We start from the raw sequence: 14346 nt of genomic DNA, 5'->3' as shown, positions 1-14346 counted from the left end.
CATTTTACACAGTGCGCAGGCAAGTGTCCCCATTTTACACAGTACGGCAGGTACGTGCACCCATTTCACACATTGCGGCAGGCACGTGTCCCCATTTTACACAGTACGGCAGGCACGTGCCACCATTTTACACATTGCAGCAGGCACGTGCCCTCATTTTACACAGTACAACAGGCAAGTGTCCCCATTTTACACATTGCGGCAGGCACGTGCCCCCACTTTACACATTGCGGCAGGCAAGTGTCCCCATTTTACACATTGCGGCAGGCACGTGTCCCCATTTAACACATTGCGGCAGGCACGTCTCCCCATTTCACACATTGCGGCAGGCACGTGCCCCCATTTTACACATTGCGGCAGGAAAGTGTCCCTATTTTACACAGTACGGCAGGAAAGTGTCCCCATTTTACACAGTACGGCAGGCACGTGCCCCCATTTTACACATTGCAACAGGAAAGTGTCCCCATTTTACACATTGCGGCAGGCAATAGTTCCCATTTTACACATTGTGGCAGGCACGTGTCCCCATTTTACACAGTACGGCAGGCAAGTGTCCCCATTTTACACAGTACGGCAGGCACGTGTCCCCATTTTACACATTGCGGCAGGAAAGTGTCCCCATTTTACACATTGCGGCAGGCACGTGTCCCCATTTTACACAGTACGGCAGGCACGTGTCCCCATTTTACACAGTACGGCAGGCACGTGTCCCCATTTTACACATTGCGGCAGGCACGTGCCCCCATTTTACACAGTACAACAGGCAAGTGTCCCCATTTTACACAGCACGGCAGGCAAGTGTCCCCATTTTACACAGCACGGCAGGCAAGTGTCCCCATTTTACACAGCACGGCAGGCAAGTGTCCCCATTTTACACAGTATGGCAGGCACTTGCCCCCATTTTACACATTGCGGCAGGCACGTGTCCCCATTTTACACAGTACGGCAGGTACGTGCACCCATTTTACACAGCACGGCAGGCAAGTGTCCCCAATTTACACAGTATGGCAGGCACTTGCCCCCATTTTACACATTGCGGCAGGCACGTGTCCCCATTTTACACAGTACGCAGGCAAGTGTCCCCATTTTACACAGCACGGCAGGCAAGTGTCCCCATTTTACACAGCACGGCAGGCAAGTGTCCCCATTTTACACAGTATGGCAGGCACTTGCCCCCATTTTACACATTGCGGCAGGCACGTGTCCCCATTTTACACAGTACGCAGGCAAGTGTCCCCATTTTACACAGTACGGCAGGTACGTGCACCCATTTCACACATTGCGGCAGGCACGTGTCCCCATTTAACACAGTACGGCAGGCACGTGCCACCATTTTACACATTGCAGCAGGCACGTGCCCTCATTTTACACAGTACAACAGGCAAGTGTCCCCATTTTACACATTGCGGCAGGCACGTGCCCCCATTTTACACATTGCGGCAGGAAAGTGTCCCCATTTTACACATTGCGGCAGGCACGTGTCCCCATTTAACACATTGCGGCAGGCACGTCTCCCCATTTCACACATTGCGGCAGGCACGTGCCCCCATTTTACACATTGCGGCAGGAAAGTGTCCCTATTTTACACAGTACGGCAGGAAAGTGTCCCCATTTTACACAGTACGGCAGGCACGTGCCCCCATTTTACACATTGCGGCAGGAAAGTGTCCCCATTTTACACATTGCGGCAGGCAATAGTTCCCATTTTACACATTGTGGCAGGCACGTGTCCCCATTTTACACAGTACGGCAGGCAAGTGTCCCCATTTTACACAGTACGGCAGGCACGTGTCCCCATTTTACACATTGCAGCAGGAAAGTGTCCCCATTTTACACATTGCGGCAGGCAATAGTTCCCATTTTACACATTGCGGCAGGCAATAGTTCCCATTTTACACATTGCGGCAGGCACGTGTCCCCATTTTACACAGTACGGCAGGCAAGTGTCCCCATTTTACACAGTACGGCAGGCACGTGTCCCCATTTTACACATTGCGGCAGGCACGTGCCCCCATTTTACACAGTACAACAGGCAAGTGTCCCCATTTTACACATTGCGGCAGGCACGTGCCCCCATTTTACACATTGCGGCAGGAAAGTGTCCCCATTTTACACATTGCGGCAGGCACGTGTCCCCATTTTACACAGTACGGCAGGCACGTGCCCCCATTTAACACATTGCGGCAGGCACGTGTCCCCATTTCACACATTGCGGCAGGCACGTGCCCCCATTTTACACATTGCGGCAGGCACGTGTCCCCATTTTACAAATTGCGGCAGGAAAGTGTCCCTATTTTACACAGTACGGCAGGAAAGTGTCTCTATTTTACACAGTACGGCAGGAAAGTGTCCCTATTTTACACAGTACGGCAGGAAAGTGTCCCTATTTTACACAGTACGGCAGGAAAGTGTCCCCATTCTATGCAGTACGGCAGGCAAGTGTCAAGTAGGTGGGGGGGGAGGAAGGGAGAGGGAGGGAGAGGGAGGGGGGAGAGAGATGAACAACTTACATGTCAAGAAGATCTTCCCGCTCCTCGCGCTGGCCGCCGGTGCCTCCTCTTAACAGCTTGGCTCCCTTCTTATATATAACTCCCAGGCGTGATGGATAAGTCACACTGTGGAGAAAGGTTTACATGTATGCTTACTTAAGCACGGTGATGGTATGCTCACAAAGATTTCTTTAAATCTTCTTGCCATTTATACTAGGCTCATCATATGTCACAATGTTTCACTCGGCAAAATAAATAAATAAATAAAAAAGATCATACTGCACTCTTAAAATGAAAACCACCATTTTATTGGTTAAAAATAAAATACAAAAGCATGGCGTGGCCATACCACATAGATGACATATGTCACATATTCTACTCTAATGGGTAGATAGTACCCGGGTGTCCCAATCAGCAGCTGTAATAGATAATGCACCCCACAAATAGTAACACTGCTTAGAGAGGAGAGAGCAGTGGATGCTGTGCACTGATCTGCAAGCAAGGTATTCGCTTATCTTGAAAAAGATGCTGCAATACGTTGAAATGTGTATAGGAGTATAACTATTTGTGGGGTGGAGTGATTCCTTCATACAGATAATTTTATGCACTCAAAGTGAGTTTTCATTTGCGTACCTCCCTGCCTCATTATGCATTTCAGCAACATTGCATCATAGGGCTTAATCAATCTGTCCATTATGTCTTATCTTTTTTATTTTCTGTTTCCTTCCTTAATATGTAGCATGTCAAATACTGAGTTTGGTCATTTTGATTTTGAGGAAAGAGGATTAAAGAAAATTGGGGGGGGGGGGGGGGGGGGGGGAGTAGAAATGAGGAAGAAGTGGAGATTGAAGGACTCTAAGCCATCAATATAATACACTTGTTAAGTGGACAAAGGTTATGCAGACAATTCAGTGGATAATAGCTACAGGGACTGTGTATTTAAGGATGAATTATGTGTATGGCTAATTATGTTAGTGCTAGTTTCCAGTTGATATATGTGCCCAATTGCCTCTCAGAGTTCCTGTAGTTAGGAGTGGAAGGTTTTCTAGTGTGTAACATTTTCCAGCATTTGCTTGATTGTTAATTTGAGTGTCTTTGTGCATTTGGTATGAATCAGTAAGGAGGAACATAAAGGAACATCAATCTCTGTCATTTTCTTGACTCAGTTAATTACGTTTTACCAGAATTTTTGGCACTTTGCTCAGTGTCAAAGAAGTTGTATGCTCTGCAGGAAGACTCGATTATATATCATTAAAACATTGAACAAATATAACAATACATTGTACAATACATAACACATTTTAGTGGGCCTTACACCCATAATACTTTTCCAGACATTCAATTTAACCCAAACACAGTGGTTTTTTTTCAATACTTTCAAATTATAGACTTTTCCTTAAAAAGTAAAATATGTACAGAACTAATATAGTGCACTATGGGCCTGATTTGGATATAGGTGCAAATACATTCAGAGCTGCAAATTCGTATGCAGCTGCTGTGCTAAAATATGCAAATGTCACAGCCACCAGGATTTGTATTGAGATTCCCCCTGGATGTGCCGCAGATACACAAGAAGATGCAAACATTAGTTGCGCAGTCACAGTTGCAGACAGTTACATGCCCCCAAAACGGTTGCGACACACCTGCATTTATTGCCCAATGGTGCCTGACTTTCAATCACCTTGACAATAAATCCTCACTGCAAACATCCTTGCAAGACCGTAGGGGCAGTGCGACTGCTGATTGTCCCAATTCATGCTGATTAAGTTATTATGCTGTTACAACCAGTGCCAGATTAAGGTCTACATGAGCCTGGAGCTGAAATTGATGAAGGGCCTTTTGTTTGCTGCTGCCGCAGGGGGTTTAACCAGTGCTGTGGTGGTGTGACTAGTGATGAGGGGGGTGTCCTGTGCTGTGGGGCGGCATCCAGTTGTGTAAAGTAATTCCAGGGGCAAGTTAGAATTTTGAGCTCATGTGGTCCTCTATGTCCGTATGTGCCAACAGTATGCCTATATATCTTTATGGACCTATGTCTGTAAGTGGTCCTGTATGTTTGTTTGTGATCCTCTATGTCTGTATGTGTTCCTCTGTGTCCGTATGTGCCTATGTCTATATGTACTCCTCTATGGGTTGGGTACGGGATCCTAACAGTGAGGATGCTGGAGGCCAGAATACCAACAGTGACATTCCAATGGTCAGAATCCATACACTTTTTGGTAAGTAAACTAGACCTAGCCCTTATCATCTCCCTAACCGTCCTGCAGCCTAACCTCAACTCTCCCCTCACACAGCCTAACCCTCCCCTCACACAGCCTAATTTTCTAACCTGCCCTTCCTACAGCCTAACCCTAACCTTTACCCCAGCGCCTAGTCCTAACCTCTCCTCTGACAGTATAACCTCTCCTCCGACAGCATAATGATCAGGAAAGGGGGAGAGAGAGAGACAAAAAAGGGGGAGAGAAAGGAGAGGGAGAGAGAGAGTGGGAGAGAAAGAGAAGGGGAAAGAGAGAAGCAGGGAAATAGAAAGAGAGAGAAGGGGAGACAGAGAGGGGGGGGGGTGAGAGTGTGAGAGAGAGAGAGAGGGGAAGAGAGAGTTGGAGAGAGAGATGGGGGAGAGAAAGGGGAGAGAGAAAGAGAGAGGGAGAAAGAGAAGGGGGCATATAGAGAAGAGGGAGACACAGAGAGAAGGAGAGACACTGGTGAGACACCGAGAGAGAAGGGGGTTAGACAGAGAGATAGAGAAGGGTGAGACACAGGCCCAGAATTATCAAGCCTTGAAGAGTGATAAATTGTGCGGGGATAAAGTACCAACCAATCAACTCCTAATTGTTATTTTTCAAACACAGCCTGTAATTTGACAGCTAGGAGCTGATTGGTTGGTAATTTATCACTATGCAATTTATCACAGGGGGGGACAAAGAGAGAGAGAGAGAAGGTGGGAAGAAACAGAGAGAGAGAGAGAGAGAGAGAGAGAAAGGGGGAGACACAGGGAGAGAGAGTTGAGAGAGGAGAGAGAAGGGGTGACAGAAAGAGAGAGAAGGTGAAGACACAGAGAAAGAGTAAGAGAAGGGGTAGACAGAAAGAGAGGGGGTGACACAGAGAGAGAAAAAGAGAGAAGAGGGAGAGGAGAGAGAGAGAAGAAAGACAGAAAGGGGAGAGAGAAGGGGAGACACACGAGAGAGAGAGAGAGAGAGAGAGAGAGAGAGAGAGAAGGAGGAGGAGACAGAGAGAGGCGGATGGAGAGGAGAGAGAGAGGAGAGAGAAAAGGGATAGGGAAGATAGAGAGAAATGAGAGAGTGAAGGAGGAGACAGCGAGAGAGAAGGGGGACTCAGAGCGCGAAAGAGGGGGAGACAGGGCGCGAGGGAGATAGTGAGAGAGGAGTGAGAAAGGAGGACAGAGAGAAAGAGGAGAGACAGATAGAGAGAAAGGGGGGCAAAGAGAGAGAAGGGGTAGACACAGAGAGAGTAAGAAGAGAGAGAGAGGGAGAAGGGTGGGAGACACACAGAGAGAGAGAATTGGTGAGGCAGAGAGAGTAAAGGGGGAGACAGAAAGAGAAGGGGGGATGACAGAGAGAGAAAAAGAGAGAAAGGGGAGAAGAGAGAAAGAGAGGAGAGACAGAAAGGGGAGAGAGAAGGGGGAGATGAGAGAGAGAAAGTAGGAGGAGACAGAAAGAGGGGGAGGGGAGAGTGAAAGGGGAGAGGGGGGATAGAGAGAAAGGAGAGAGTGAAAGAGGAACTCAGAAAGAGAGAAGTGGGAGAGAAGAAAAGAGGGGGGAGACAGGGAGAGAAGGAGAGAGAGAGAGGAGTGAGAAAGGTGGACAGAGAGAAAGAGGAGAGACAGACAGAGAGAAAGGGGGGCAGAGAGAGAAGGGTGAGACACAGAGAGAGTATGAAGAGAGAGAGAGAGAAAGGGTTAAGACATGCATCTCTATTTCCTCTCCCCCCAGTATAGGTGACACTATGTACCTCTTCCCTTACCGCTCCCCTGCAGGTGTCACTCTGTACCTTTGGCAGCAGTGGGTCCCCTTGTCATCTGCAGTGGCAAACGCAGGATTTGCATGGGGGGGTTTCCAGAACTGGGCGGAGCCAATCACAGGGGTGCGGACTGAGGTGACCCAGTATATGCTGGGTCCGTAAAACTAGTGTGTCTGTGTGTGTGTGTGTGTGTGTATATGTATATATATATATATATATATATATATCTACACATATATATATATATACACATACATACATACACACACATACATATACACATATACATAGCATATTAAACATGCATATATATATATATATATATATATATATGTACACACACATACAGTACACATATATATATATACACATGTATATATATCATATGTGTGTGTGTGTGTGTGTGTGTGTGTGTTTATATGTATGTATGTATATAAATGTGTATATATGTATGCACATGGATATATATGTACTATAATTAAAATAAAGTAAAACTTTTATTGCACTTACAAGTGCCACCAGGAAGACAGCAGGCTGCAGAGGACGCTAGACAGCCATTAATAATACTCATGCAGCTAAAAAAAATAAAAATAAAAATTATTTTTTTTTAGTGGAGGGGGGTTTCTGGGTGCTCGGAAACCCCCCCTGGGTGCGCCACTGATCTGTGCTACAGCACCAGGTCCCCCCTCATTGGCTATGTAGCATCGGGTCCCCCTGTCATCAGTGGCACAGCACCGGGTCCCCATGTCACATGGTTTTGCACTGGACAGGTCACTAGATCGTGATGTTGGGCTCCGGCAACAGTAGCATCAGCGAGGAGGATAGGGAACATGACGGAAGAGGCTGGATCACCTCCTTCTGTTTTTCTTCAGCCCGTGGCCAGCCTCTTAGCACTGAATGATGGATCTGCCAGATGGTGCCAGTGGAGTGTGTGTGGGTACTAGGTGGGGTGGAGGGAGTGAGTGGGCAGGACTGCCACTGATTGTGACAGAATACAAAAAATATTTTTCTTGTCACCAGTGTCTACCAGCATCGTCTGAGACTATTTTCATCTTTGGCCCTGTAGCTGCAGCCCAACCCACTCCATTGGTAATCTGGCCCAGGTTATAACTACCTTATTTCTGATGGTTTTGATTCTCTGCGTGTGAAAAATAGAGACTGCGCAGTGTAGTGTGAGGTTTTGATAAATTTGACAAACTTACCATTAGCAAATTTTGCCCTAAACCTCTCTTATTTAAGTGTGTGCTCATTGGACCTTATTCAGAGATGGATGCAGATTGCTGCATATGCAGCCAGATCTGCATCCATCTCCTCACATGCTGGGGGCCGCCCAGCATGTGAGGATGCATCGAATTAAGGTTGACCCCTGGCAGCGCAGCCTGGCTGCGCTGTCAGGTGGTCCTCCACAATTTTTTTAACCGGAGCTGCTGCGTGTGACGCAGCCACCCTGAATACGCTGCCAGCCCGTCCCCGTTCGGCCCATAATGCCCCCCCAATACCATGTCGTCTCCCCGTGAATGTCCACCACTGTCAGTCATCTTGCGGCTGCATCCTTCCTGGATGCAGCCGCAAGGAGAGGGGTCGCACGTGCATCCATCTATGAATCAGCCCCATTGTTCAGTATTACTTAATGCTGCAGCTAGAATTGGGTATCAATCACAACTATGGGGGTAATTCCAAGTTGATCGCAGCAGGAAATTTTTTAGCAGTTGGGCAAAACCATGTGCACTGCAGGGGCGGTAGATATAAAATTTGCAGAGAGAGTTAGATTTGGGAGGGTTATATTTAGTGATGAGCGGGTTCGGATCCTCGGGATCCGAACCCCCCGAACTTCACCCATTTTACACGGGTCCGAGGCAGACTCGGATCCTCCCGCCTTGCTCGGTTAACCCGAGCGCGCCCGAACGTCATCATCCCGCGGTCGGATTCTCGCGAGATTCGTATTCTATATAAGGAGCCGCGCGTCGCCGCCATTTTTCACTCGTGCATTGGAGATGATCGTGAGAGGACGTGGCTGGCGTCCTCTCAGTTTCTATGTTCAGTGGGCTGCAAATTGTGCTGCAAATATCTGTGCTCAGTGTGCTGCAAATATCTGTGCTCCGTGTGCTGCAAGTGCAAATATCTAAGTTCTCTGCCTGAAAAACGCTCCATATCTGACTGTGCTCAGTGTGCTGCAAATATCTGTGCTCAGTGTGCTAATTGCTTTATTGTGGGGAATGGGGACCAGCAGTATTATATAGTAGGAGGACAGTGCAGAGTTTTGCTGACCAGTGACCACCAGTATTATACGTTCTCTGCCTGAAAAACGCTCCATATCTGTGCTGCATTGTAGTATATAGTAGGAGGACAGTGCAGAATTTTGCTGACCACCAGTATATACTATATAGCAGTACGGTACAGTAGGCCACTGCTCTACCTACCTCTGTGTCGTCAATTATACTATCCATCCATACCTGTGGTGCATTTCAGTTGTGCGCAGTATATATAGTAGTAGGCCATTGCTATTGATATATTACTGGCATATAAATTCCACACATTAAAAATGGAGAACAAAAATGTGGAGGGTAAAATAGGGAAAGATCAAGATCCACTTCCACCTCGTGCTGAAGCTGCTGCCACTAGTCATGGCCGAGACGATGCCATCAACATCGTCTGCCACGGCCGTTGCCCAATGTCATAGTAGAGAGCATGTAAAATCCCAAAAAATAAAGCTCAGTAAAATGACCCAAAAATCAAAATCAAAATTGTCTGAGGAGAAGCGTAAACTTGCCAATGTGCCATTTACGACACGGAGTGGCAAGGAACGGCTGAGGCCCTGGCCTATGTTCAAGGCTAGTGGTTCAGCTTCACCTGAGGCTGGAAGCACTCATCCTCCTGCTAGAAAACTTAAAAAAGAGTTAAGATGGCAAAAGCACAGCAAAGAACTGTGCGTTCTTCTAAATCACAAATCCCCAAAGAGAGTCCAATTGTGTCGGTTGCGATGCCTGACCTTCCCAACACTGGACGGGAAGAGGTTGCGCCTTCCACCATTTGCACGCCCCCTGCAAGTGCTGGAAGGAGCACCCGCAGTCCAGTTCCTGATAGTCAAATTGAAGATGTCACTGTTGAAGTACACCAGGATGAGGATATGGGTGTTGCTGGCGCTGAGGAGGAAATTGACAAGGAGGATTCTGATGGTGAGGTGGTTTGTTTAAGTCAGGCACCCGGCGAGACACCTGTTGTCCGTGGGACGAATATGGCCATTGACATGCCTGGTCAAAATACAAAAAAAATCACCTCTTCGGTGTGGAATTATTTCAACAGAAATGCGGACAACTGGTGTCAAGCCATGTGTTGCCTTTGTCAAGCTGTAATAAGTAGGGGTAAGGACGTTAACCACCTAGGAACATCCTCCCTTATACGTCACCTGGACCGCATTCATCAGAAGTCAGTGACAAGTTTAAAAACTTTGGATGACAGCGGAAGCAGTCCACTGACCACTAAATCCCTTCCTCTTGTAACCAAGCTCCTCCAAACCACACCACCAACTCCCTCAGTGTCAATTTCCTCCTTAGACAGGAAAGCCAATAGTCCTGCAGGCCATGTCACTGGCAAGTCTGACGAGTCCTCTCCTGCCTGGGATTCCTCCGATGCATCCTTGAGTGTAACGCCTACTGCTGCTGGTGCTGCTGTTGTTGCTGCTGGGAGTCGATCGTCATCCCAGAGGGGAAGTCGGAAGACCACTAGTATTACTTCCAGTAAGCAATTGATTGTCCAACAGTCCTTTGCGAGGAAGATGAAATATCACAGCAGTCATCCTGCTGCAAAGCGGATAACTCAGGCCTTGGCAGCCTGGGTGGTGAGAAACGTGTTTCCGGTATCCACCGTTAATTCATAGGCAACTAGAGACTTGACTGAGGTACTGTGTCCCCGGTACCAAATACCATCTAGGTTCCATTCTCTAGGCAGGCAATACCGAAAATGTACACAGACGTCAGAAAAAGAGTCACCAGTGTCTTAAAAAATGCAGTTGTACCCAATGTCCACTTAACCACGGACATGTGGACAAGTGGAGCAGGGCAGACTCAGGACTATATGATTGTGACAGCCCACTGGGTAGATGTATTGCCTCCCGCAGCAAGAACAGCAGCAGCGGCACCAGTAGCAGCATCTCGCAAACGCCAACTCGTTCCTAGGCAGGCTACGCTTTGTATCACCGCTTTCCATAAGAGGCACACAGCTGACAACCTCTTACGGAAACTGAGGAACATAATCGCAGAATGGCTTACCCCAATTGGACTCTCCTGGGGACTTGTGACATCGGACAACGCCACCAATATTGTGCGTGCATTACATCTGGGCAAATTCCAGCACGTCCCATGTTTTGCACATACATTGAATTTAGTGGTGAAGAATTATTTAAAAAACGACAGGGGCGTGCAAGAGATGCTATCGGTGGCCCGAAGAATTGCGGGCCACTTTCGGCATTCAGCCACCGCGTGCCGAAGACTGGAGCACCAGCAAACAGTCCTGAACCTGCCCTGCCATCATCTGAAGCAATAGGTGGTAACGAGGTGAAATTTAACCCTCTATATGCTTCAGAGGATGGAGGAGCAGCAAAAGGCCATTCAAGCCTATACATCTGCCTACGATATAGGCAAAGGAGGGGGAATGCACCTGACTCAAGCGCAGTGGAGAATGATTTCAACGTTATGCAAGGTTCTGCAGCCCTTTGAACTTGCCACACGTGAAGTCAGTTCAGACACTGCCAGCCTGAGTCAGGTCATTCCCCTCATCAGGCTTTTGCAGAAGAAGCTGGAGACATTGAATTGTGGGACTTGTGGATGGAGCCCTTAATTCGCTTAACCAGGATTCACGGGTGGTCAATCTGTTGAAATCAGAGCACTACATTTTGGCCACCGTGCTCGATCCTAGATTTAAAACCTACGTTGTATCTCTATTTCCGGCAGACACAAGTCTGCAGAGGTTCTAAGACCTGCTGGTGAGAAAATTGTCAAGTCAAGCGGAACGTGACCCATCAACAGCTCCTCCTTCACATTCTCCCGCAACTGGGGCTGCGAGGAAAAGGCTAAGAATTCCGAGCCCACCCGCTGGCAGTGATGCAGGGCAGTCTGGAGCGAGTGCTGACGTCTGGTCCGGACTGAAGGACCTGCCAACGATTACTGACATGTCGTCTACTGTCACTGCATATGATTCTGTCACCAGTGAAAGAATGGTGGAGGATTATATGAGTGACCGCATCCAAGTAGGCACGTCAGACAGTCCGTACGTATACTGGCAGGAAAAAGAGGCAATTTGGAGGCCCTTGCAGAAACTGGCTTTATTTTACCTAAGTTGCCCCCCCTCCAGTGTGTACTCCGAAAGAGTGTTTAGTGCAGCCGCTCACCTTGTCAGCAATCGGCGTACGAGGTTACTTCAGGAAAATGTGGAGAAGATGATGTTCATCAAAATGAATTATAATCAATTCCTCCGTGGAGACATTCACCAGCAATTGTCTCCAGAAAGTACACAGGGACCTGAGATGGTGGATTCCAGTGGGGTCGAATTAATAATCTGTGAGGAGGGGGATGTACACAGTGAAAGGGGTGAGGAATCGGACGATGAGAAGGAGCTGGACATCTTGCCTCTGTAGAGCCAGTTTGTGCAAGGAGAGATTGATTGCTTCTTTTTTGGTGGGGGCCCAAACCAACCAGTCATTTCAGTCACAGTCGTGTGGCAGACCCTGTCGCTGAAATGATGGGTTCGTTAAAGTGTGCATGTCCTGTTTATACAACATAAGGGTGGGTGGGAGGGCCCAAGGACAATTCCATCTTGCACCTCTTTTTTCTTTCATTTTTCTTTGCATCATGTGCTGTTTGGGGACTATTTTTTTGAAGTGCCATCCTGCCTGACACTGCAGTGCCACTCCTAGATGGGCCAGGTGTTTGTGTCGGCCACTTGTGTCGCTTAGCTTAGCCATCCAGCGACCTTGGTGCACCTCTTTTTTTCTTTGCATCATGTGCTGTTTGGGGACTATTTTTTAAATCTGCCATCCTGTCTGACACTGCAGTGCCACTCCTAGATGGGCCAGGTCTTTGTGTCGGCCACTTGGGTCGCTTAGCTTAGTCACACAGCTACCTCATTGCGCCTCTTTTTTTTCTTTGCATCATGTGCTGTTTGGGGACTATTTTTTGGAAGTGCCATCCTGTCTGACACTGCAGTGCCACTCCTAGATGGGCCAGGTGTTTGTGTCGGCCACTTTGGTCGCTTAGCTTAGTCATCCAGCGACCTCGGTGCAAATTTTAGGACTAAAAATAATATTGTGAGGTGTTCAGAATAGACTGGAAATGAGTGGAAATTATGGTTATTGAGGTTAATAATACTATGGGATCAAAATGACCCCCAAATTCTATGATTTAAGCTGTTTTTGAGGGTTTTTTGTAAAAAAAAAACACCCGAATCCAAAACACACCCGAATCCGACAAAAAATTTTCAGGGAGGTTTTGCCAAAATGCGTCCGAATCCAAAACACGGCCGCGGAACCGAATCCAAAACCAAAACACAAAACCTGAAAAATTTCCGGTGCACATCACTAGTTATATTGTTTCTGTGCAGGGTAAAATAAGAATTTACTTACCGATAATTCTATTTCTCGGAGTCCGTAGTGGATGCTGGGGTTCCTGAAAGGACCATGGGGAATAGCGGCTCCGCAGGAGACAGGGCACAAAAAGTAAAGCTTTACGATCAGGTGGTGTGTACTGGCTCCTCCCCCTATGACCCTCCTCCAAGCCTCAGTTAGGATACTGTGCCCGGACGAGCGTACACAATAAGGAAGGATTTATGAATCCCGGGTAAGACTCATACCAGCCACACCAATCACACCGTACAACCTGTGATCTAAACCCAGTTAACAGTATGATAACAGAGGAGCCTCTGAAAGATGGCTCCCTACAACAATAACCCGAATTAGGTAACAATAACTATGTACAATTATTGCAGATAATCCGCACTTGGGATGGGCGCCCAGCATCCACTACGGACTCCGAGAAATAGAATTATCGGTAAGTAAATTCTTATTTTCTCTATCGTCCTAGTGGATGCTGGGGTTCCTGAAAGGACCATGGGGATTATACCAAAGCTCCCAAACGGGCGGGAGAGTGCGGATGACTCTGCAGCACCGAATGAGAGAACTCCAGGTCCTCCTTAGCCAGGGTATCAAATTTGTAGAATTTTACAAACGTGTTCTCCCCCGACCACGTAGCCGCTCGGCAGAGTTGTAATGCCGAGACCCCTCGGGCAGCCGCCCAAGAAGAACCCACCTTCCTTGTGGAGTGGGCTTTTACCGATTTTGGCTGTGGCAGGCCTGCCACAGAATGTGCAAGCTGAATCGTACTACAAATCCAGCGAGCAATAGTCTGCTTAGACGCAGGAGCGCCCAACTTGTTGGGAGCATATAGTATAAACAGTGAGTCAGATTTCCTGACTCCAGCTGTCCTTGAAATGTATATTTTTAAAGCTCTGACAACGTCCAACAACTTGGAGTCCTCCAAGTCGCTTGTAGCCGCAGGCACTACAATAGGCTGGTTCAGATGAAATGCTGACACCACCTTAGGGAGAAAATGCGGACGAGTCCGCAGTTCTGCCCTGTCCGAATGGAAAATCAGATATGGGCTTTTGTAAGATAAAGCTGCCAGTTCTGACACTCTCCTGGCCGAAGCCAGGGCTAGTAGCATGGTCACTTTCCATGTGAGATATTTCAAATCCACAGTTTTTAGTGGTTCAAACCAATGAGATTTGAGAAAGTCCAAAACAACATTGAGATCCCACGGTGCCACTGGAGGCACCACAGGGGGCTGTATATGCAGCACTCCCTTAACAAAAGTCTGGACTTCAGGAACTGAAG

General features: G+C 47.7%; 1 long non-coding RNA gene across 5 annotated transcripts in view; it reads right to left on the bottom strand.

Moving 5' to 3' along the window:
* Positions 1 to 14346, bottom strand: part of LOC134894764 (uncharacterized) — a 201216-nt gene that overhangs the window by 98452 nt on the left and 88418 nt on the right. For all 5 annotated transcript variants that reach the window (XR_010171824.1, XR_010171829.1, XR_010171827.1 and 2 more), the window contains exon 3: positions 2511 to 2615. This is a non-coding gene — a long non-coding RNA (uncharacterized LOC134894764). The remainder of the gene's footprint in view (positions 1 to 2510; positions 2616 to 14346) is intronic.

The sequence above is a fragment of the Pseudophryne corroboree genome, chromosome 1 (genome assembly GCF_028390025.1).
Source record: "Pseudophryne corroboree isolate aPseCor3 chromosome 1, aPseCor3.hap2, whole genome shotgun sequence".
NCBI classification, from domain to species: domain Eukaryota; kingdom Metazoa; phylum Chordata; class Amphibia; order Anura; family Myobatrachidae; genus Pseudophryne; species Pseudophryne corroboree.
Note: the sequence above shows the minus strand (reverse complement) of the source record. Positions and strands in the feature narration are given on the sequence as shown.